This window comes from Canis lupus, chromosome 23 (assembly GCF_011100685.1).
Source record: "Canis lupus familiaris isolate Mischka breed German Shepherd chromosome 23, alternate assembly UU_Cfam_GSD_1.0, whole genome shotgun sequence".
NCBI lineage: Eukaryota > Metazoa > Chordata > Mammalia > Carnivora > Canidae > Canis > Canis lupus.
The window spans coordinates 46,387,537-46,411,026 of NC_049244.1; the positions used below are offsets into that span (position 1 = coordinate 46,387,537).

At 40.8% G+C, this 23,490-nt stretch overlaps 2 protein-coding genes across 10 annotated transcripts in view; one reads left to right on the top strand and one right to left on the bottom strand.

Moving 5' to 3' along the window:
* Positions 1–6,846, bottom strand: part of P2RY14 (purinergic receptor P2Y14) — a 51,687-nt gene extending 44,841 nt beyond the window's left edge. For 2 of the 4 annotated variants that reach the window (XM_038571225.1, XM_038571226.1), the window contains exon 1: positions 6,596–6,808. The gene's annotated coding sequence lies outside the window, so the exon portion shown is untranslated. Of the gene's footprint in view, positions 1–6,595 lie in introns of all 4 variants that reach the window. The other 2 variants (XM_038571227.1, XM_038571229.1) reach the window with 2 other exon arrangements.
* MED12L (mediator complex subunit 12L) overlaps positions 1–23,490 on the top strand; it is a 319,956-nt gene that overhangs the window by 163,678 nt on the left and 132,788 nt on the right. The gene's annotated exons all lie outside the window — the stretch shown is intronic.

A 23,490-nucleotide genomic window follows, 5' to 3' on the forward strand; every position in this document is an offset into this window, starting at 1 on the left:
ACCCCTCAAACCCCACGTCAACGAAAACCCCTCAAACCCCACTTCAACAAAAACCCACAGATACCAAAAAAACCCTGACAATTCTGTTTACAAGGAAATAGAATAACTAGTACTTCCATAATTTTTAGTTGGAGCAGAAAATCTACTTTGGAAAACCATTTGGTAACTTGTAATCAAGTTAACATACAGCTAATGAGCTAGTAATTTAATTCCTTAGCTGTTTACCTAAGAGAAATGAAAGCGTATGTCCATAAAAAGACTTTTACTAGAATGTTCATAGCAACTCTATTCGTAACAGGCAGATATTGGGCATGACCCAAATGTTCATCAATAGATTAAAATAAATAAGGAAATTATGGTATACTTACACCACTTAGTGATCAAGAGGAATGACACATGCCAGTAGTATGATCGATCTCAGTCGTCTTGAAACGTTAAATTGAGCAAAAGAAATCAGACACAAAGGGCATATACTATGTGATTCTATTTAAATGCAATTCTCCTACAGGTAAAACTAAGGTCTAGTGACAAATGGGGAATGTGGACACCTGTGAGTGGAAAGAAATATAGTAGAACTTTTGTGATGGAAAATATAGTAGGATTAGGTGGTGTTTACTTGGTGTCAGAACTTATTTAATTTACATTTGAAACCTGCTTTCCATTTTATCATATGTAGTTTACGCTCCAACCTAAATTAAGTGAGGGGGAAAAAAATCAAAGGTGTAAAACTTACATTTTAGAGCAGTAAGGCTGTTGAAAGCCTACTGTAAACTATGTGTAAATGGTATAGGGTATTGGAAAGATGGCAGGGAATATGTATGACATTGGCTCTCAGGAAAAGGTCAAACAGGAAATCCAGACACGCAGCCCCTGAGCCACCCAGGTGTCCCTCATGTGCAGTTTTTAGGGAAGGCAGTTTGGTGATGTGAATCGAAACCTTCATTTACCTCCATTGACCCTGTGATTCTAGCGTACAAAGATACTACTAAAAACAAAACCCCTATGTACAGAACAACATTTGAATTCATCAGTATATTATTTATCATAACAAAACAGTGGAAGCACTGAACATGTCTCAAATTAGTGGATTGCTTAGATAAATAACAGGCCGATTCGGGACAAGGATATTAGGAACCTATTAAGGATAATAACTTTGCAGAATTGTTAGTGTTCTGCAAGAATGTTTGTGTCATTTATGATGGAAAAAAGAAAGATACTAACATACATATGTGACTTTAGCATTATAAAATGAAATATTCATGGAATAAAATCTGAAAAGATGTAAAAAAAAGAATCTAGGTCTGGGTTTTTTATTTTGTTCTTTTTACTCACATGGCTTCTTAAATATTTTAAAATTCTCCTACTACTTGAAATAAACCAAAAAACTAGACATGACTGGCATTATGGTAATGTTCTGTTTAATGAAGGATAATTACTCGGGGTGGTGGAAAAAAGAAAGAAAAAAGTCTTGTCCAAAAGATTAGGCAGTAGTGTGTACATTAAGTATTTTAAGACAAAATAATGTTTTTAAAGGAGATCTCCTTTCCTGAAAATGATTCTGACTTTGTTTCCCTTTTTTTGTTGTTGACCTGCTACCTGTCTCAGTGGCCCTGGTGAAAGAGCTGGCTACTGTGTTCACACTCTTCATAGACTCCGTGATAACAAGACAGCTACTCTTACATTTTAGGTTTTCGTTTGATCTCAGAACATACCCTCTCTCTTCCTTTTTTCACTTCTGTAAAATTGGTACATGCAGAGATGCTTGACATAAGGAAAGAGGCAGTGAGATCCTTATGCAGAAACCTAGATAGGCAATTTAAGGACCAGGAAAAAGAGAATGTTCAATGCTACAGCCATCTCTTAGGATATTTAACTGAATTTTGTATCATTTTCCATATCCTGTTTTTGTCATCAGTGCACGTAGGGCTATTAGCATCTAACAGCGTTAGGTCAGGGATCAGATCAAGTTCATAATTGTTGTTTGGCTTCTAATGGGATGAGTTCCCTTCAAATCTCTATAAAGGAATCAAAATATAATCTAGTACATTAAAGTATGCCCAAAGATTTTTGTCATAACTGAATAAATATCATTTCGTCAGAGAAAGAATTGAAGGGGTCATGGCTTGTCCTTGTGCCTGTTAGAATGTAAGTTGCATGAGGTCAGGGAATCTGCTGCCTGCAGAGGTACACCTAGCATCTAGAATCATGGTGGGCACATTTTTATGGAATCAGTGTTGACTGAATGAATGACTGAAATAGGTCTAGAATGTGAAGATTTCATTCATTCTCTGTAGCAGGATGGAAACATTCCTCAGATGAAGTCTTTGGTGAGCTCATGTACCAACCATTGATCTTAAGGCTGAACTCACTCACTGGGAAGACTGTAAGCAGTGGGTGAGTCCTACTTTCCAGCATAGGTATCTCTCCCACAATAAAAGAAAACTTGACAGGTTGGGTGTCTAATTGTTGCTATAGTCCAGTGACAGGATGAAAATAAATGTGTGTCATCCTGGAAAATTGAGAATCAGATTCTTTTTTTTTTTTTTCTTTTTCTTTTAAGATTTTATTTATTTATTCATGAGAGACAGAGAGAGAGGCAGAAACACAGGCAGAGGGAGGAGCAGGCTCCACGCAGGGAGCCCGACATGGGCCTCTATCCCAGGACTCCAGGATCACGCCCTGGGCTGAAGGCGGCACTAAACTGCTGAGCCCCGCAGGCTGCCTGAGAATCAGATTCTTTGTCCAAGTGACCACACCAAAGTGCACAGTCTCCTTTGGGTCAAATCTGAGCAGTCAAATACCCGATCTTTGTCTCTTTGAGATCATGACTTCAACAACAGGTGTTATATAATTGAGTAGTAGCTACTACCCCTCTATGATTATTTTATCTGGGAGATGAAGGGTTGGAACATGGTGTCTGAGGCCTTTGATGCTTCTCAGAAACAACAGATGGAAGACTTTAGAGTTGAATTAAAAAACAGCAACTTCGCTTAGGTTGTGTGAAGACAAAGGATTTCAAAGGAATGAAAAATTGATCCGATCCAAAAGCATATGGTCAACATTTTACTTTGCCTTTAAAAGAACAGGTGGGATTGGGAAGCTTTGTGGAAAACTTGTTTTTTCTGGAAATTAATATAGCTAAATTATCATAAAAATAAGGCTAGTAAATTACCTGCTAGGCTTGTACTTTTGAGGGTGCTCAGGGGGAGAAGAGAACGCTCTGTAGAGGAGACAGAAAATATCTGTCAGTCTATCTATGATATGTATTTAAGAGAGAGTGTACAATTGGGGAGTGGCAGAAGGAGAGGGAGAAGCAGACTCTCTGCTGAGCAGGTGTGGGAATGTATCCCAGGACACTGGGATGGTGATCTGAGCCTAAGACGCTTAACCAACTGAGCCACCCAGGTGCCCTGAGCCAGAATATTTAGTTAGAAGGATTTTAAACGTAATGATGGAGGAGACTTATCCCCTATACTACTTAGGAAGCTGGGCATTTTATGTAGTGCTAGTAATTTTTTTTTTTTGGTAAAGCTAGGATACCTCTACTGAATTGGTTTCTCTAGCCCTGTCCCCTAGACTTTTATGAGGCAATGCATTTTTCAGCACTCAGGGACGCTGTGCGTTTAGTATCAGCATGTGGCAGCAGACTTGAAGCTAATTTGAAATCCCAAGTAGTAAATAGAGTCCGACCAATGAAGCCCCTTTGTGCTGTTTAATCTGAAATGTAAGGATGACCATATAAGTAACTGTCCAAACCACGATGCTTCTCAAGTAGGAAGTGGGGGTGGGATACTACTTACAGTCGTGCCCAACCCTGTCCCAGGATGTATGGTGCTTTTACCCAGTGGGATTCAAAATTGAATGTATGGCAGATCACCTAGAGGGCTTGTTAAAACACAGATTGCCAAACTCCATTCCCAACATTTCATAATTCAGTAGTTCTGGGGTCAAAACGTGGCTTATCTAACAAGTTCACTGGTGCTGTTGATGCATCTTGTCTGGGGACTACATTTTAGGAACCACTGCCCTACCTAAAAAGGCTCTTTAAGGTGCTCTTATGCAGATGATGTGATTTTCATTTGAAACAAACTCTCCTTATTGTCCAGTTGTCCTCTATTAGAGAGCCTCCTGCAAGTGAGGATACCCATAAGGAGGATGGCAGAAAAAGCTTGTGTTGGCTTCAGCCTCTTATCTCTGGGACTGGTCTGTTCTTGGGATTCCAGAAACTGTTCATCCTGGGAAGTTGAGACAGCTTACTTGATACCAACCTAACTTTCAAGGAAATGCGGAAACCAAATGACATAAATGTGATTCTGGATTCTTACCAGAGAGATAGAGGCTTAGGAAGCCTCCACCCTAAATTCACTCTAGAGGCAGCACTATTCCTCTGTCTTGCAGCTGACTCCAGAAGGCCGACTCCAGATCTTAGATCTAATATACCTTGTCTCTCTTTTTCCCTTCCTTGCTTCCTTTCTTCCTTTTCTGATAAGAACAATGTCATATCTATTTATATAGGGATTATATGGTGGTTTTGCTTATTAAGCATTTATTCATTATTTTGCCCTGTCTTTAACTGGCTTACATTGTAGACAGTGTTATTAGTAAGGCAAATGTGAAGTGGGTTTCAGCTGTAGATTGGTAATTCTCAAAGTAAGGACCCCCAGATAAACAGCATCAACTGGGAATTTTACATCAGGGAATGGGACTTAGGGAGCTTGGTAGCCTGGCCTCTTAGAAGGTACTTACTTAGTACCTTGCTTCCTAGTGTACTCACTAGGTATTTTAAATTGCACGTCCCCCCCCCCTCCCCATCTTTCTCCCAATTCTCTTGATTTTAGGAGACTTTTTTCTATTGCTGCCACTTCCCCCCAACTTGTGTTTAAGAATGTCAGGGATCATTGTAATTTATGTTTCAAGTATAGCTTGCCCCCCAGTATATGTTCCTGATATCAGATTGAGCATTCTTATAGCCAGAGAATTATAAGTACTAACCTACAAATATGTGATTGAGGATGAAAGTAGTTGAAGAGGATTTTAGGACCTGCTGATTAGTGATTTGGTGGAGGGGGGTGGAAGGGGAGGGAGTAGGTGTAGCAGTGGTGAAGTTGAATTGATTGAAACCCTGTGGCCTCAGAGCTGCCATGAATGGAGCACAAGTGCTTTCCATGTTCTCAGCGGACTCAGGCTCATGGTGAGATCGGCTGGGTGGCCTTGGTGAGGATAGTTATGTCTTGTCTACCTGCTTCCTCAAGTGGAAAATGGGCACTACAACATCTCAGCAAATGGTAATTCTTTCTCCATACCCTGTCCACTTCCCCTTATTGGGTCTTCATGCTTTGAGTATCTTGGTTCCCCTCATTTCTTCCTTACCGCACTATTACGGACACGATAGCTCAGAGTTTTTGTGTCTCTTACCAGTTGCGTATGTGTGTGCATACTATTCTATGTGAATTTATATATTTATAGAATTTATTGAAGCATAAAATTCATGTGCTCAAAAATCATAACATTATTTTGGTATTTTTATGGTGAGTACATTATGTGTTCTTATTTTTTTAACTTGTCAGTTAAGATCAGGTATTTAAGTTTTTTTAGGGCTAAAAAATTTGTTTCAAGTCTGCTTGTTTTAATAAGATGAATATGTAAACTCTAGTGTGGTGTGAGGAGTTTTTGTTATTTTTGTTTTTTTGGTGTGTTTTTTGTTTTTTTTTTGGGCCAGTGTGATTTTTTTTTTTTTTAAAGAGGTGGGAGGGGCAGAGGGAGAAGAAGAGAGAGAAACTTAAAGTAGCCTTCACGCCCAGCAAGGAGCCTGATTGTGGGGCTAGATCTTATGATCCTGAGATCACGACCTGAGCTGAAATCAAGAGTTGGACACTTAACCGGCTTAGCCATCCAGGTGCCCCCCTCTTCCCCCACTATGTGATATTTTTGATTCCTTGTCTCCATAGGATTAGGTGTACTTTCTTAAAAAAATATTTCTGGGCTAGATGGATTGCATGAGTTTGGTTGAATATGCTCACAGTGTAGATCTGTGTCAATTCCCCTGTGTACAATTTAAATTCATAATGTTTAAAGTATTTGAAATAATTTAGCTGATTAGTCATCTACCATAATAAGTAACATATTAACTCAGATTTTTGCTGTGCTCAGGAGAGATATTTTTGTAGCTTATAATTATCTCCAGAGGCAAATAAATATCATATTAGGTATTATTAGGGTTAAGTTATCCCAGTAACAACGATAAAAGCTTTTACCTATATATGTACATATGGATAATAACTATATTTCTAGGCATACATGCAACTGCAAACAAAAGCACTCACACTAGCTTATAAGCATTGTCATAATTGATTTTATAGTTTTTAGAGGCAATTTTGATACACATTTCGAAGCTTTTAAAATGTTTGTCCTGGATAAATACCTTTTAGGCATTTTCTTTGATAGCTCTTCTTCGCAGATAGATTTTAACAGCCACAACTGGACATCATAAGTAGCCATCAATGATAAAATCTCTCACATTTGGTTTCCCGACTCCGTATGAGCAAATATACTCCCATAGCAACCCATTACAGATCTCAAACAAAAAGTGACTTACTGAGAATGGGGTCATCCGGCGTCACCAGGCCCTGTTGCTGTCAGCTCATAGATCATTTCTGTCCCCATGCACCTTTCACACCTGCTCACATTCTCTCGCCGGGAAGCGGCTTCCTTACCTGCCTGGGGCCCTGCGCCTGCGAGTTCAATTCAGAGTGTCTCAGGGTATGCTCCAGACTAGGCCTGTGCGCCGAGTTCCTGCTCGTCTTCAAGAGCAGATGAAAATCAGGAACTTGACAGAAACCGCAAAATAATAGGTCTCCTGTCACTGCTCAGTTGGTCCATCGGAACTTAAGGCTGGGAAATGGAAACGAGAGAGAGAGAGAGAGAGAGAGAGAGAGAGAGAGAGAGGGGTTTGGATCTGGAGGGGGGGTTGGATCTCGGGGGGGGGGGTGTCAGTTGGCCTCTGTGCTACTTCTTTGCCTTCAATGATCCAAAAAAAAAAAAGCTTGGCTCCCTCCCTCCCCCTGCACCCCCCCATCTTCATGAAAGTTTTTACTACTTTTTTCAACATCCCCACGTCATTTGGCAAATGATCGGCCAGGTGACCTCTAAGTGGGGCTCCCGTGTGAACGTGTAAGCTCCCCATCCACTTGCCCCGGTGCAGGCGGGGAGACGGGGCTCTGCCTGGAGCCTCCCCGCCTCCCCGGCAGGAGCTGGGGCTCCCTGGAAGAGCAGAGGTAGCACTTGAGAAAATCAGCAGCTTGACACCAGCGGCCACAGCTGTGAGGTGAGACGTGCTGCTTCTGTCGCTTTTTTCCGCGCATTAAACTTTCCACGCTGGAGCTTTAGTGACAGGTTGAGAGCGGCGCTTCTGAGCAGCTCCCCGTCTCTCCGCCTTCCGCTTAGCTTGTGCCGCGAACGTTGCTGTTCTGAAAGCAAGAGGCAGGAGCCGCTTCCCAGTTGGAGTCGAGGTGGCGCCGTGCAGTTTGGCGTGTCCCGAAGCCTGTGCTCCAGGATCCCGGCTGACCGGGGCCCCAAGGGCCTGTCACCTGTGTGACCCGGAAGCTGCGTCCTCTGCCACTCTGGAAGGCTCCTCCTGCGACGCAGGTGTGCTCACTCACTGCCCCGCTGCCAGGGGCCGGGCTCCCGGTGTCACTCGCCGAGTCTGGTTTGATTTAAAAACATCCACGCGCGGTGCCAGCAGTGATTCGTACTTACTCATGTGCTTGTGACCAACCAGGTGCTGCTCTAGATACTTTGTGCGGACCCACCACGTGGTCGGTAGTGTTCCAGACCCCGCAGATGGAGCTGTGACCCCGTCAGACCCGAGTCGTTCCCTTTTCTTATTTTGGGCCTCATTCATAAACTTAATAGTCGCTCTTAATCCTTAATACTCCACGCAGAGGCCCCAGGGGACCCCCAGATGGTTTAGGGACACTTCTGGCTTTGGTCTAGGTGAGGGATCCAGTCTTCTCTGCTTGTTCCTCAGGGCCCCACGCAGTCCTTGCTGATGAGGCCGAGAGCACCTGTGCGCATGCAGTCTCGAGGCTCGTTGGCTTGGGCTGCAAGTGAGATGCAGTAGGTAAACACACACAGGTAAGGACTAGCCTCCAGAGCCTGCTTATTCCCAGGCACACTGCACAGTCCTCGACATGCTGATTCAATGGATGATTGGGCATGGGCAGTTGCATAGCTGCAGCTCTCCAGGCTTCCCTGATTTACAGCTGGAGGCACAATTTATTCTCCTGGTCTCAGAAGCACCCATTAACTGCCCCCATGCTCTCCTATGCTTCTTGCATTCACCATGGAGTGCTCTACAAACCCGTTACTGAATGTGCCTGGGAGGAAGTGAAGTTAAATTCCCTGGAGCTGCTCCTTCTGGTAGTAGGTCTTGCTAAGTCCAATGCCAAAGAGCCCCATCTGGGTGGTCACGTGATGGCTAGTAGTCTAGATCAGCGAGGTAGATCCTATTTAAGATCCTCAGGGATTAGGGAATTGTGAGGTAAAGAGCTCCTGGCCCCCCTGCAGGGGGTCAGCTGCCATGTGGCCAGAGCTTGTCAGGGTCCATTGGATGAGCCACTATAATCAGAAACTTATATGCTGATCGTGTGCATTGTTTTGAACACCTTATGTACTTAAAGTCACTGAGTTCTCATAACTCGCATGAGCTAGTTATGCCCCATCGTTTTTCTTAAGAGATGAGGAAACTGAGGCACAGGGCTGTTAGGTCCAGAGTTCTTAGAGCTGGGAGTTGGACCTGGCAGAGCAGCTCTTGGAACCTATGGTCTTGACTACAGTTTTAGGTCTCTCCTGATTTTGCATGCTGTTACCTAAATCAAAAACTTTTCAGATTAATGTAAGCCTAATAATGTCTGGTGGGCCCAACAAAACCTGACCGTGCGCTGTATTTGGCTTGCGGGGAGGCATTTTGTGGCATCTGTCCCATTATTGTATTGGCAGGTGGCAGGGCAAAGAGGGGAGAGCTGGGGGGACCCGAGGAATTACTCATCGCCCAGGATTGGATCAAAACACAAATACACTCAACTGAAGAGCACCTTCTTTGTATTAGATCCTTTTACAGCCAATTCACAAAGGAACCATTTAAGGGGTGACTGTGCCTTTTTAAAGATGAGAAAATAGAGCCTCGGGAAACTTCAGTTGTTCAATCTAGGAGGTGGCAGGACTGGACTTTGGAGCCAGTCTTGAGAGCCAGCGTTAGGCTTCCTTCCCCATGTCCTTCCCAGTGGGTGTTTCCTCAAGCAGATGAACACTCAGCACAGAGGCGTGAATCCATGAAGCATCTGAATCGGGCTCACTGCGACATTATGTGTTGGTAACACAGGAAAGATTTTCTCATCAAAAACTGCTGAATGTATGCACATAGAGAATTTTAGCGTGAGGTGAGGAATGTCAGGAGGGTGAAGGCAGACAGATGAAGTGGTGCAGGTGCTCAGGACTGCAGAGGCCAGGGCAGGTGGTAGAGGAAGAAGTTAAGTCTGGACTTGCCTTGGAATTGGGGCAAGATGAACATGTAAGTCTCTAAGAACTTGGCAATTTATCTGTTCATCTTGTGATCTGAAGACCACATGTCTCAAGATTATCGGCCTTAGTAGAGCTTTTAGCCAAAGGACCTTACCAACAGGGCAGCTAGGACAGGTCTTGGGATTCCCATCTTTCTGTGCCTGGAAGACTTTTAAAGGACACACCTCTTCCCCCCTCCTAGGCCTCTGGATACTCACCTAGGGACCCTGAGTGGTTCTGACCTTTTGAAGTCATTATGTCTATATCTGACTGGCCATCAACAGCACCTGAGGACCTTTAAAAATGCAAATTCCAAGACCCTGCTTCATAGGAACCAAATCAAAATCCTAGTGTTTTTGGCTCAGAAATCCTTTTGACCTCATGCATAGTGGGAGGGAGAATCTCAGGCAGATTCCCCACTGAACAAGGAGCCCAACATGATTCAGGGCTTAATCCAGTGACCCCGAGATCATGCCCTGAGCTGAACCCGACTGAGCCCCGGGGCACCCCAGGAATCTGTGTTTTCCAGATGTGTTCAGGTAGTTCTGAAATGTGGCCAAGTGTGAGCATCCCTACCTTCCTGTTTTGGAGCTTCTGATTTTATAACATTTGGAGGAACCTTCATCTTCTGGGCAGATGCCCTCCCTCTCAGTCGGTCCTGTCTGTTCAGCTCACTCCAGCTGCTGGGATGCGTGATCAGCTGCAGCTCTAGCTTTGGACAGCCATGCAGACGTGTGCCGTGAGAGCAGAAATTTAATGGTCAGAGTCCCAGTAGGGTGGTGGTGATGACGGAGAATTCGTACACCTGGTGAGAGAATAGGACTAGAGCAGCCAAAGATTAGGTGAAACCCAAGGAGGAAGGAAGAATGTGGAAAGGGGCTCATGCAACAAAAGCAATGATGTTTGGCTTCTCCTGAGTCTTAGCTTTATATTTAGATCAATTCTCTTCATCAGTTTTTTCCTCCACTGGATGCAAATGCATGATGTAAATCTGTTCTCATACCTGTCTACCGTTACTCTTTCTTTTTAGGAAAGTCTTAGGAGTGGAGTCTTTTTTTTGCGTACCTCACTGTGTCACTCATGTTTTGAAAACTGGCACCAGCTGTCCCAGAGTGTGGAGCTTATGGGAAACACGGGCATGTTTGTGGATGACTCCGAAATATATTCTTTGCAGGATTGATAATTGGGCCTGCCACCATTTTGTATTTCTTTGAGGAATATGCTGGACCTTTTTTGGATATGCTTAAATGTGAAGATTATCTTTTTTTTCCCCCTCCCAATGTGAAGATTATCTTGTACACATTTTTCTCTCTTGCAATTGGAAATAAATGTCTTATTAGTGTCGGCCAAAATATTTTATCTTGATAAACTATCGATGATACCTTCATGTATTTTAAAAATTATTTTGTTGTGTTGAGTAACACACATAATAAGCTTTACTCAACGCTAGATACCTAACTCAATACAAAAATTAATAGTAAAATAACGATCATATTAATAATAATAAATAATAGATAGGGAGAGAACATGTTCCCTGCTTTAAGTATTCTCACTATCAAAAAAAAGAAATGAGGAGCTCCTCTGTGGCTCAGTTAGTTGAGCTTCCGAATCTTAGTTTTGGCTCAGGTCATGATCTCATGGTCGTGGGATGAAGGCCCATGTCCGGTTCTGGGCTCAGCATGAAGTTGACTTGAGGTTCTCTCTGTCTCCCTCTGCTCCATACCCCCACCCCCAACTCCTGTCCATGTGCACGCACATGGTCTCTGTCTCATTTACTCACTCTCTCAAATAAATTCTTAGAAAACCCGAAAGATAATCAGTGTTTTCTTCTATGCCAATTTGATTTATGCTACGTAATTCTATGTTCTGCAACCCCTTTCTATTTCTTTTTGTGGAACCCTAAGAATAAAGTACTGTAGGACTTCATCATGATTAATGTTTTTCTCAGGAGCTTCCACCTATCCCCGAGATGACGGCCACCCCCCACCGCTCAGCCCCCCATGCTCACAGGCACACATACACTTCCTTTCTCCAACACTGTCTCAGGCTGTACTCTGCTTTGTCAGTGGTTATATATAAACATCCCTTGTGTATTTGTACTACAAATAGAGTGGGTTTAACACACGTAATCCCCAAAAATCTCTGTTATTGTTTCCATTCAGTTTCCATCCAGCCTGGTGTCAACTGCCCTTAAAAGCTGACTTTTACTTCTTGGTTCTATAAATGTCCTATTTTGTTCTTTACCCCAAAAATCTATTCAGTAAGGTACAAAACCTGCTTCAAAAGCTTTGCTATTGCTTTATCCCAGATTTTCCTCATTTGTTTCATTGGATGGTAAGACACACTAGTGTACTTTGCTTTTTCTTGACTTGCTGTCTTGGGGATCTACTCCTGTTAACCTGATCTAGAAATTCCCTTTTCTTTATTCATAGTCCTGTAGTATTATTCTATAGTTTATTTAATCAGTCCCTATTGATGGGCCCTTAGATGGGTATGAACATTTTCAATGAATTTATTTTAACCGTAGCAGCTATTTACTGGATTACATCATTTTAAAAGAAGTTAAATGTTTTTGCTGACAAGTGATTTATGATTGTGTGTGCATGTTGGAGGTGCATGACTCCATGCAGGATTCTGTTGGACATTGAGGAATATATTGAGATAAGAATTACAGAGGATTTTAGTATAAGGCCCAATAGGAGCATTATATGAATTCACAGAGATAATTAAAAGAAGTGAGTTTGTAAGTGGCTCTCTATAAGAATCTGTGAAGGAGGTGGTCTTTTTGGTTCTTATTAAACGGTTCTTTTATTTATAGAATGGGGTGAAGTTCAATCTGGGATTTAAAAAAAAAAAAAAAACCAGTGAGGGTACCATGGATGGAAAGTCAGCCAGCGTGGGGTGGCGCATAATGTGGTGGATCTTGTCGTGCCAAGGAGTTCATAATAGAGGATGACATGAATTTTTTTGTACTTTGTAGTAACGTAATTGATGTTGTGCTTTAAAATGTATAATCTGGCAGGAAAACTGAGTATATACATGCGTTTCTGTGTTTCTCTATGTGAAGTATTAAATCCTGCCAAGGTCAATGCGTTGAGAATAGTGGAGTGGTAGCAATTATGTCATTAAAACATACTTAGCTTTATTTCAAAACTATGCTTTTTGTTCATTTATTTATTTTTAACTTGGAGTGACAGGCACAGACATTCGTTGGCAGTTGTGTATTATCTGAGAATTATGATGGAGGAGCAGATTTTTGGTATGGTACGTCCACCTTCTGGTAGGACAACAGTAGTTACACTTTATAATGTGCGTTGATTTACACAATATTTATATACTTTGTGGACACTGTACATTACCTCACTTTGGGGTGGGCACTCATGTTCAGTCATGCATTGAATAACTTGTCCCAATTAGTTGAAGTGCTCAAACAGATCTTCTGTGTGGTTAGTATTAGATTGCATTTAACCTTAGGAATCAAAAGGCATGAAGTTCAGTTGATGTTATTAGCAAAGAATTAAAATTGGGAGTGTTAACTGTTACAAAAACAAAAAGTTTAGTGCATATGTATTTCCTCTTCTCTGTATAGTTTCTTGGAAAGATAATGAGGAAGTAGAAGAGGGCATTTTCTTTTAGATCTCCAGGTCTCTGCAATGCACCCATTTCTCATAATCATCATAGTGTTCCCATTGCCTCTCACGACTTGCCTCCACTGTCACTGTCCCCGAAAGTGTCCCTGATACCTTGGGTGTGTTAGTCTGTGTTTTTATAAACCGTCAGACTAGAATGGGGAGTGGCTGTCCTTGTTGGTTTGTGTTGGTATCCCCCAGTGCCCACTACCATAGTAGGCAATCAGAAGTGTTGAGGGAATTTATGTTTTTAAAATATGGAGAGGCAGAGGAGATCCCCGATGGGAAGCTCTGATCTTGTGGGTAAAAAGAAGTGAGATGATATAATTAATCTATAAACAAGGACTGTGAATATTCTTAAATAGTATTATCTCGGGGGCATTGTGTAATCACTTGTATCTGCACGTTTTTGAGCCCCTTCTTTGTAGGTTTCTGAACCCCCGATCTGTATATGGATGCATCCTAGGTCAGGCAATGGAGAGGATTTAAAAGACCCTGTATTTTATTTAGTGCTCTAACTGCTCAACTCCTTAGTAAATTGTTCGAACAAGTTAGGAAAATGAGCCTTGAGAAATCACTGGGAGAGGAATCATTGAGCAGGAATGAGTCTTAAGAATGTAGAGAATGACTTCATTTCTATTAAGGTAAACTTTCCCAGAGTTCTGATAAACAGATGCTACTAGTTCATGCTGTCGTGGGTGTTGTGGGAGGCGTTTGTCCTCGCCAGTTTAGGGGAAGGTTTTGTGGCCTGTCTTCAGAGAATTTGACTGAGGTTAACTGCAGTCAGAGGAAGTGTTGTGGGTGATCATATGCAGTTTCCTTTTTCTATTTTTCACCCAAAGAGTAGGCCACACCCCAAATTATGTGGCATCAGTCTTCTGTGTCCAGCATGCTGAAGTTAGCTAGGCATCCTTGTTTGTACTTCGGGAGGTTGTGAGGGTTTGTGTGGTTATCTCTGGCAATCTGATTTCCTTGACAGCTGGGCTGAGAAATTCTTTGTGGTTTTAAGCAATTAATGCTGTAGAGAGCTGTTCATAATTTAAACACAGCAGTGACTCTTAGGCTGTTTTGTATGGACCCGTTAGCATAATCGGAACAAAGAATCAGTGAAGTCAAATTTCCATGTTTCATCCTTCCTGCTGCCCTATCATCCTCAAGGATCAGGGCATCGGTTGAATGAAGACATGTGGTTCGGCTGGTGGAACTTAATCATGACCGGAGGGCAACTCAGATCCCCCCCACCCCCCCTTTTTTTTTTTTTTTTTTTTTTGCTTTCGTAGCCTGGGGTTTTAGCGTTTCTGCGGGAGCATCACAGACTTCCTGCAGGTGGTGTCTATCTAGTCCTGTTGTGGAAGTGAGGGACATCTGGGCCTCCTGCCCAGCCTGTTTGTTTACTGTCTCCATGGAGGCCTCTGCCTGAGAAGCCTGAATGCAACTTCCATCTCTCAAATCTGTTGAACTCCTACAATCATGGATCTTGTTCTAAGTCGTTGATCCTGCTAGGAAAGCTTCGTGATGGTTTTGCTGCGGAGGATGGAAAGGATTTATATTCGAGAATGTGTTCCTTCAGGAAGCAAAATGGGCTAGATTCTTTCTTGTGGCATTACACAGAACTGCTGGCAACAAATACGAACCTAGAAACCCCCACCCGCAGTCCCAGGAAGCATCCATTAGAGACTTCGTGTTGAATAGTTGCTAACTCAGCATCCAGGGTTTCTTTTTAGCAACTGGATGGAAGAAGGTTCACAGTGGGGCTACTGGTTGAGGAGATGGCTGGATTCCTTGATTTTTTTTTTTTTTCCTTGTTAGGTATTTCCTCATACAGACATGAGTTTTCCTGTGTCATAAGGGTGGAGGCCATAGGTCCTATATCCTGATTTGCCCTGGTTACACCTGTTGTGCATCAGTAAGTGACTCTTTCACTCTCAAAAGTATCCAGGTTTCGACAGCGAGTTATATGCTCATCTTAATTATAAGAAAATGGAATGATCAAATATGCATGATTGATTGGCTTCCCCTAACTTTCTCTTAGCAGTGAGTATTATCTTTCATGTTTATTAGCGAAATTATTGAGGCTTTAGCTGAGAACTTCTCAACTTAAGCCCCGCCTTAGTTGCAGTGTTGATGTAATTTCTTTCTGTTAATTGCATTTGGTAGCATAAATAATTAACAAGGCTTTCAGTGGTATTAGTACTAGTTTGAGGTATTTCATTTCAGTATCAATCCATGGTTAAAACCTGAGCTTCTAGAGTCCCACTGGCAGAGTCCAGACCTCAGAAACAGCCTTTGTGAGCTCTTCGACCTTGGGAACATTACTAAACCTCTTCATTTCTCACATGGAGGTAATGCTAGTGCTTTCTCAGGCGTTTGTCTAGCAGGCGGAATGGATGGATTCAGATGGATTCAGCTCAGGGGGAGTGCCCGATAAATGTTTGCTATTTTTATTTCATCAGAAAACAACCAGTGTACAAGTACTAGAAAATAGTATGCCAGAGGTGGGGAAGGAGCAGAAAATGCAAGGCCCCAAGCAGTAGTGCCATTAGTTTAAAGTCTGACAGTTGTTTGTTTTCTTCCCTCAGCGTGGCACACAGTTGGGATCTAGGTCTGCCCCACTCCCAAGTCCTTGCTTGTCTCGGAGACCACATAGCCTCCCTCTAGGTCTGGGCTAAGCTGAGTGCAGGGCCTGGTGGGCCAGAGGCCCGGACTGTCCATATCAGAGGGTGTTACCGGGAGTGAGGGAAGGTGGGGTACTCAAATTTAGAATTCAGGTGCTTGGGTGGATAGTGGTGCTGTTAACCGAGTTTAAGGGGTAAGGAGCCTTCCTGAGGTGGGGAGAGAAAGTGATGCAGTCTAGGTAGCAGCATGGACTTCTTGGCTTCCTGACCTGCTGCCAACCCTTCATTTCCCAGCCGTTCTCCTTTAGCTGGTGTGCCTTTCAGTTTCCTCATCTGTAAAATGGAGATATCTACTTCTTGTTGTGGGGACTAAACATTTTTATGTAGAGTGCTTGGGGCAGTGACTGGGTAAGCATTCTATAAGATTTGATCATCATTATTACGATCTTTGTCAATTTATTTTTAAAGAGGAAGGAAGAGAGGGAGAGGCAGAAGGGGAGGGAGAAAGAGAGAATCTTACAAGCAGACTCTATGTCCAGCACAGAGCCCGACATGGGGCTCGATCTCACAACTCTGAGATCATGACTTGAGCTGAAATCAAGAGTCAGATGCTTAACTGACAGAGCCACCCAGGCGCCCCATTTTGATCTATTTTTAACCTGTTATTTTAGGGCCATTTACAGTTAATATAGGTGTCTTTCAGGTAGTATTGGCAGAGAACACATTTGACTTTAAGCAGGCCTCTCTCTAATGAAGCTTGCATGCAGACTTCATAGGAATCACTCTTTTTACTGTTTTTGTGATTATGAAGAAATGGGAGTAAAAAAGATTGCCTTATTACTTGTTAATTTATGACTATCATGCTATCTCTTCTAAATTTATTTAGGCCTTATTGGTATCTAAAGGCCTGGGGTTTTATATTGACTGAAACCTTAGATATATTCTTCTCTCTGTCCACTGATGTTTCAGGAACCTGGATCCGGGTTCTCAGTGAGGGAGTACTACACAGGGGGCCACTTTGTCAAACATGCAGTTGTTTTTGTCCTAGTATTTGGTGGAAGGGCTGTGGATGCTTAATATCTTACAAAGCCTGAGGCAGTCAGTCTTTGAACCATGAAGAATTGCTCCATGCTTCTTGTGGGAATAGCCCATTAAACTTTCCCATCAGTGAAAAAACTGTTTATAAAAATCTGAGCCCAGAATTTAAGTCTGTTTTACATATAAAGCATCTTTGTCTGCTTTAATATACAGCTCACGTATCCAGGAATATAAATACTGTCTAGAATATTTATATTCTTTTTTTTTGGTAATCTCCAGAATTATGCATCATTTTAGAATGTCACATCACCCACAGTGGTAATGTTGATGGCATTTGGGTCACAAGTAACATTTACAACTGTTGAATTCACATAATTGAATATACAGATGCAAGCATCTAATCACTTTATTGAATGAATTAATGATATTTGATATTAAGTTCTATATCATTTTATGAATTCTTCCTTTTCTATTTTTCTTTAGGGTTATGTTTATGGTCACACATACGTATATACACATTGACAGACAGTCCTTGGTTTTACATTTCTGACATACACTTATTTGAATTATCATAATTTAGTTAAGTAATGCCAGTTTCCCAGCAACTGTCCAAATTTCAGTTACAATAATGTATGAACTCTGAGTACCTACGGAAAGTACAAACTTGGCTACTAGCTCTGTAATCCACAGTTGCTCATATAAATAGTATACACGTATCAGAGTCAGGAGCCAATCACGTCACTGCTTTCAGTGTTTGTCCGTGATTGGTATCTGCACATCTCTTATTCAGGTCACGCATAGGCAGCAAAGCGTGTTGTTGTGCAGCCTCCTTGTGTGCTAGAGATAACCCTCTTGACATTCTACAAAACTGGATGATCAGAAGCGAGAGTTAACTAGCACAGATGAAGGAGTGGCAAAGAAATGAAAAGTGATAATGCAGACAGTGAAATTCAAACCGTGTGTAAAGAGAGTTTGAGAAGAAATAGCTGACTGGGAATTTTGAGCCTCTCGCATGCAGCAAGAGGAACTTAGTGCAGGTGATCTTACTGACATCAGTGGAAAAGTGATTGTGATGGAAAGGATGCGATGTCCCAGAGTAAGTGATGCTGGCAAGAAACTTCACAGAAAGGAACTAACTCCAAAATAATGACTCTTCCAAGCTATCCGAAAGTCAGAGCGTTCCTTTCAGAAGTCGAAGTGATATAAAGCGAAGAAGCAGTTACCATTAATTTATGTGGGAATAACATTAACGGACTAAAAAAATAATGTCTCTTGAGACTTAAACTTCAGGACACATCTTGCTAAGGGATGCACAAAAATCAATTGAGATAAAGCACAGATGCTCACTGATATGGTTCAGAATCTCCATGCCTTGCTACTGAGATGCTGGGTGTAGTTCCTGGGGGAAGGAGCTTGGTAGGACCCTGCTCACTGCTCATGACTTGCTGTCTCTGTAACAGTTTGATGCAAAATGAATGCTGACTGCTCTTTCTGCCTTTCACCTTTTATTCGTAAAAGTGGAAATCCTCTTTGGATTTCCCTTGGTAAGCAAGAATAGGTACTAATGGTACTTCATAACAGTGCTGTAATGGGAACTTTCAGAAAGTAGGAATACCTATAATTCATAATTTTAAAAGCTCAAAGAATAAAATGTTGGAAGCTATTAACAGGAAGGTGACAGTTCTACAAGGCATAGAAAAAAAATGCTTACTCTACGTTGTAAATTATATACTAAGGAGGCAAGCACTACTCTTTTAGTGGTTTCTTTTGTCCCCCACAAGGAAATAAGACATTTTAATTTTTGCAATTTTTTTGCAATTTTAATTTTAAATTGTAATTGTTTGCAATTTTAATTTTTTTGCAAAAATTTTTAATATTTGCAATGTTTTAAATCTAATATTATTATTCCCCTATTTTTATGACCAACAATAAGAACATTTTTAATGTTTTGACACATTTTTTTAAAAGATTGTAAAACATTTTTTCTGTTGATGAAATTGCAGTTTCAGTTTTGCACAGTTATTTTTATGGTCCCACACTACTATGCAAAGTGGTGTGTGTGTGTGTGTGTGTGTGTGTGTGTGTGTGTTTGCAATTGTATGTGTAGACAGATCATATCATCATATCATCTATGGCTTCTATATTCATGTACTAAAAATATATGGAATCATTCACAAAAAGAGTGCTTTGGGTTTGATAAAATTTAGAAGCTTGGATCTAGATATTTCAAATCTATCTATCTATCTATCTATCTATCTATTTATTTATTTATTTATGAGAGATAGAGAGAGAGGCAGAGACACAGGCAGAGGGAGAAGCAGGCTCCATGCAGGGAGCCCGACGTGGGACTTGATCCTGGGTCTCCAGGATCACGCCCCAGGCTGAAGGTAGCTCTAAACCGCTGAGCCACCTGGGCTACCCAGATATTTCAAATTTATATAGTGTAAATGTTCAGTCTGATACACATTTCCTTTTATTTATTTATTCTTCTCTTGCTTTAATGGCGATATTTCTCTGGCCGCATAAAGCAACATCTAAAAATTTAAGGACACATATGATATGGTTTAGGCCCTTTGAAAAACACATAGAGATATTTATTATTGGTAGTTGATAGGTGCTTTCAATTTTATTGAAGATATATTTTGTATTATATATATGTATAAAGTATATATATATATATATAAATAAAATTTTTCTGTAGACTAATAGTAACCATTTTAAGCACAGAATGTGATTTTGAAAAACCGTCACAGATTAAGGAGCTGAGTCGCATTCGTTATCGTAAGTCTATTAGCTCTAGTTACACGTGCTATGTGTTTGTTTGTGTATCTGTGTAGGTAAACAAGTACAGAGTGTCGTTGGAAAGTCTTGTGTATAACATTTAAACCAAGATCTAGAATTGGAAGCTTTGGGAAATCTGGTGACTACTCTGGACCCTTGCTTGTAAGTCAGGCTGATTTAATCAGACATGGGGCTCATTTCTCAGAGATGCTGTGGAGACTGGTGAGACTGCAACCACTGGATATTCTCCAGCATTATTCAAAGAGAAATTTGCCACTTATATTAAGAATGTTTGCCTATGAAACTGTTTGAAATCGAGGAATTTGCAATTTATGTTCATATCTTGAGTATTCAAATGAAAAGAGTATGTGCTCTGACAGCTACATTATACCATTTTTGCATTTTAGATAATTTCGTATCACAGTTTATAAGAGAGACTTAACATTCAAAACTTATGTTGTCATTTGAATACCATGAGTTTCTTTTTTTTTTTTTAAGATTTATTTATTTATTCATGAGAGACACAGAGAGGCACAGGCAGAGGGAGAAGCAGGCTCCCTGTGGGGAGCCCGATGCAGGACTTGATCCTGGATCCCGGGGTCAGGTCCTGAGCCAAAGGCAGACACTCAACCACTAAGCCACCGAGGCTTCCCTGAGTCTCTTAATAATTAAAAATTTTTAACACTAACTTGTTTATTTCCCCCTTCAACTCTAATTAAGATTTTTTTGTATTTTAGAAACTACAGATAAATTGTTATTAATTAAAAATTTTACTGCACATAAATTAGGAAAGAAAAATAAATCAGTATTTCTAATGTTTCCCTTGTGAAATCCGTGTATATTTTAGCCTGTTTAAGTTATGTCCTTTTTACAACTGTTAAGATAGCTTCCTGTAGATCTTACTTTCTTCGGTCGTTTCATGAATTTTACCACTAGATGGTGATAGAGGGCTGGGGGGTATGGTAAATAATTTTGCATTTACCAGATGTTTGTATTATGCTGAAATTAGAAAATGTTTGATTCTAAGAAATATTTAAGCTTAGAATTCACTTGGGGGGGGGCACCTGGGCGGCTCAGTCAGTTAAGCATCTGCCTTCAGCTCAAGTCATGATCCCAGGGTCCTGGGATCGAGCCCCACATCAGGCTCCCTGCTCCATGGGCAGCCTGCTTCTCCCTCTCCACCACTTGTGTGCGTATGCTCTCTCTCAAATAAATCTTTTTAAAAAAGAATTTACTTAGGGATATTGAAATATTTTATTTTTCATCATGATATAGTGTCCTACTTAATCTCCACCACTTGTGTGCGTATGCTCTCTCTCAAATCTTTTTAAAAAAGAATTTACTTAGGGATATTGAAATATTTTATTTTTCATCATGATATAGTGTCCTACTTAATCTCCATCCCCTATTTCCTCTATTCCATTCCCCCCAGCCACCTACTCTCTGATAGCCCTCAGTTCTCTAAAGTTAAGAATCTGTTTTCTGGTTTGTCACTCTCTCTCTCTTTTTTTTCTTTGCTCATTTGTTTCTTAAATTCCATATATGAATGAGATCATATGGTATTTGTCTTTCTCTATTTCACTTAGCATTATACTCTCTAGCTCTGTGCATGTTGTTGCAAGTGGCAAGATTTCATTTTTAATGGCTAATTAATATTCCATCATGTATATATACCACATCTCCTTTATCCATCTATGCCATGGACACTTGGGCTGATCCCATAATTTGGCTATTGTAAAAAATGCTTCAATAAACAGGAGTGCATATGTCCCTTTGAATTAGTCTTTTGTATTTTTTTGGGTGAATACTCAGTAGTGTAATTCCTGGATCATAGAGTAGTTCTATTTTTAAGTTTTTTAAGGAAATTTTATATTGTTTTCCACATCAGCAGCACCAGTTTGCATTCCCACCAACAGTGCAAGAGAGTTCCTTTTTCTCCACATCCTCGCCTTATGTTTTTGAATTTAGCCATTCTGACAGGCATGAGGTGATACCTTATTGTAGTTTTGACTTCTATTTCCCTGATGTTGAGGAATATTGAGCATCTTTTCAGTTGAAGGATTGTTTTAAATATCACGTTGCACAAATTTTTTTTTTTTAACATGATATGTCCTTAGTAAGTATTTATTAATTTGCTAGCTGTTGTCTTAATGGTGTTTGGTCTGGGGGGAAACCAGGATTTATAAAATATAAGTGATCCCCAAACCTTATTGTCTCTTTGTTTTCTTATTTTCTTTCTGTAATATTATTTTTTCCTAGTAGATCAGATTTCCTCATGGAGGTTACAAGTTTCTGTTTCGGCCGCGTTATCTTTGGCACGTGTGTGCACGCAAATGCACAAACACAATTTTGCCTTAGCTATTTAATATAAGTTTATGGATTTTTGTGGTGACCCTTCCCTTGATTAATTGAGAAGCAAAATACTGGTATACCATATGGAAATGAGAATAGAATGGTATAAACAGTATAATGAATATAATGGAGTTAATAATACACACACTAGCAGATTTCCTACAAGATCAGTTTAAGTTGTAGGAAAAATAGAAAATTAAAAAAAAATTCTCTGAATAGGTTTCTCATCTGCATAAAAGGGAAAATAACTAAGCTATTTACTGCTATCTGAGAGGATCCTGAAAGTTTCTGTAAGAAATTTTAGATTCCAAATCATTTTCAGATTACCAATAAATTTTTTATTAAATTTTTTATATTTAAAAAAATCTATTTATTTGAGGGAGAGAGAGGAAGCAAGAAAGCATGAGCAGGGGGAGAGGCAGACGGTGAAACAGGTGTCCCGCTGATCAGGAGCCCCAGGTGGAGCTTGATGCAGTCAACAGCATAAACATTCACATTGAAGCGGGTAATATCATTTTGAGATTTTTTGACTGGGAGCTGTGATGCAGTGCAGAGAAATAGGGGATAGAAAGGATAAGATACATTATCTGAGGCTATTTTCCCAGCCACGCTGTTGCTCCTTCTTTTTATGTAGTGTAGCTGTAACTCATCTTGGGCACCGTGGGAAGAATGAAGAATGGAAGAAGGACTTAGTCTTTCAAAGTGCCTTTTCATTTTAGCTGATCTAAAACACAGTTTATCTTAGCCTAGCTAGCGGTGCACAACGGAGAGTAGGCTATGCCGATGACCAAATGAGGTGTGTATTAATTAATGTAATAGTGTGCCCCTAGGATTTATGAAATTGGAAACTTGATGGAGAAATGGGAATTTCAGTAGAAGTCCTCCAGTAATTATTTTAAGCAGTTTGCTACCAATCCGTCTACCAAGCCTGACTCACCTACTAGGAATGTAGGAGTACCCAAATTCTGTTGGTGTTCTACATGATGGTAGTCACACAAATAAGGGCATAAGTTATTCTTGTGCTCTTATTTCTGTGCACTTCAGCTTTAAGAATTGTGCAGATAGTTTACAAGAGTCTAATAAAATACTGCACTGTGTTACGCATGTGTCGGCTTTGTTGTCTCTTTGACCATATTTGTCAGCCAACTGGCAAACATACTTTCAGTTCTCCTGTTTTAATGCTTGCCTCGCTCCTCATACAGTGTGAGAGACAAATGAGGCACCTAGTACTCAAGCAGCTGATGGCTTTGAAAAGAATGAAGGCCTAAGGGTATCTTGTAGAAGAAAATCTTCTAAGATTAAAAATGTTCCCTGGGTGCTTTTTTTGTAATCTATTGCACTCTGTCCTTTAACTTAAGGTGATATTTTCAATCTAATGAGAACGGTATTAAAGGAAAGACTATTTTGCTAATAGTTTTTCTTTTTCTTTAGTAGGCTCCACACCCAGTGTGGAGTCCAACATGGGGGCTTTCACTCACAACCCTGAGATCAAGACCTGAGCTGAGATCGAGAGTCAG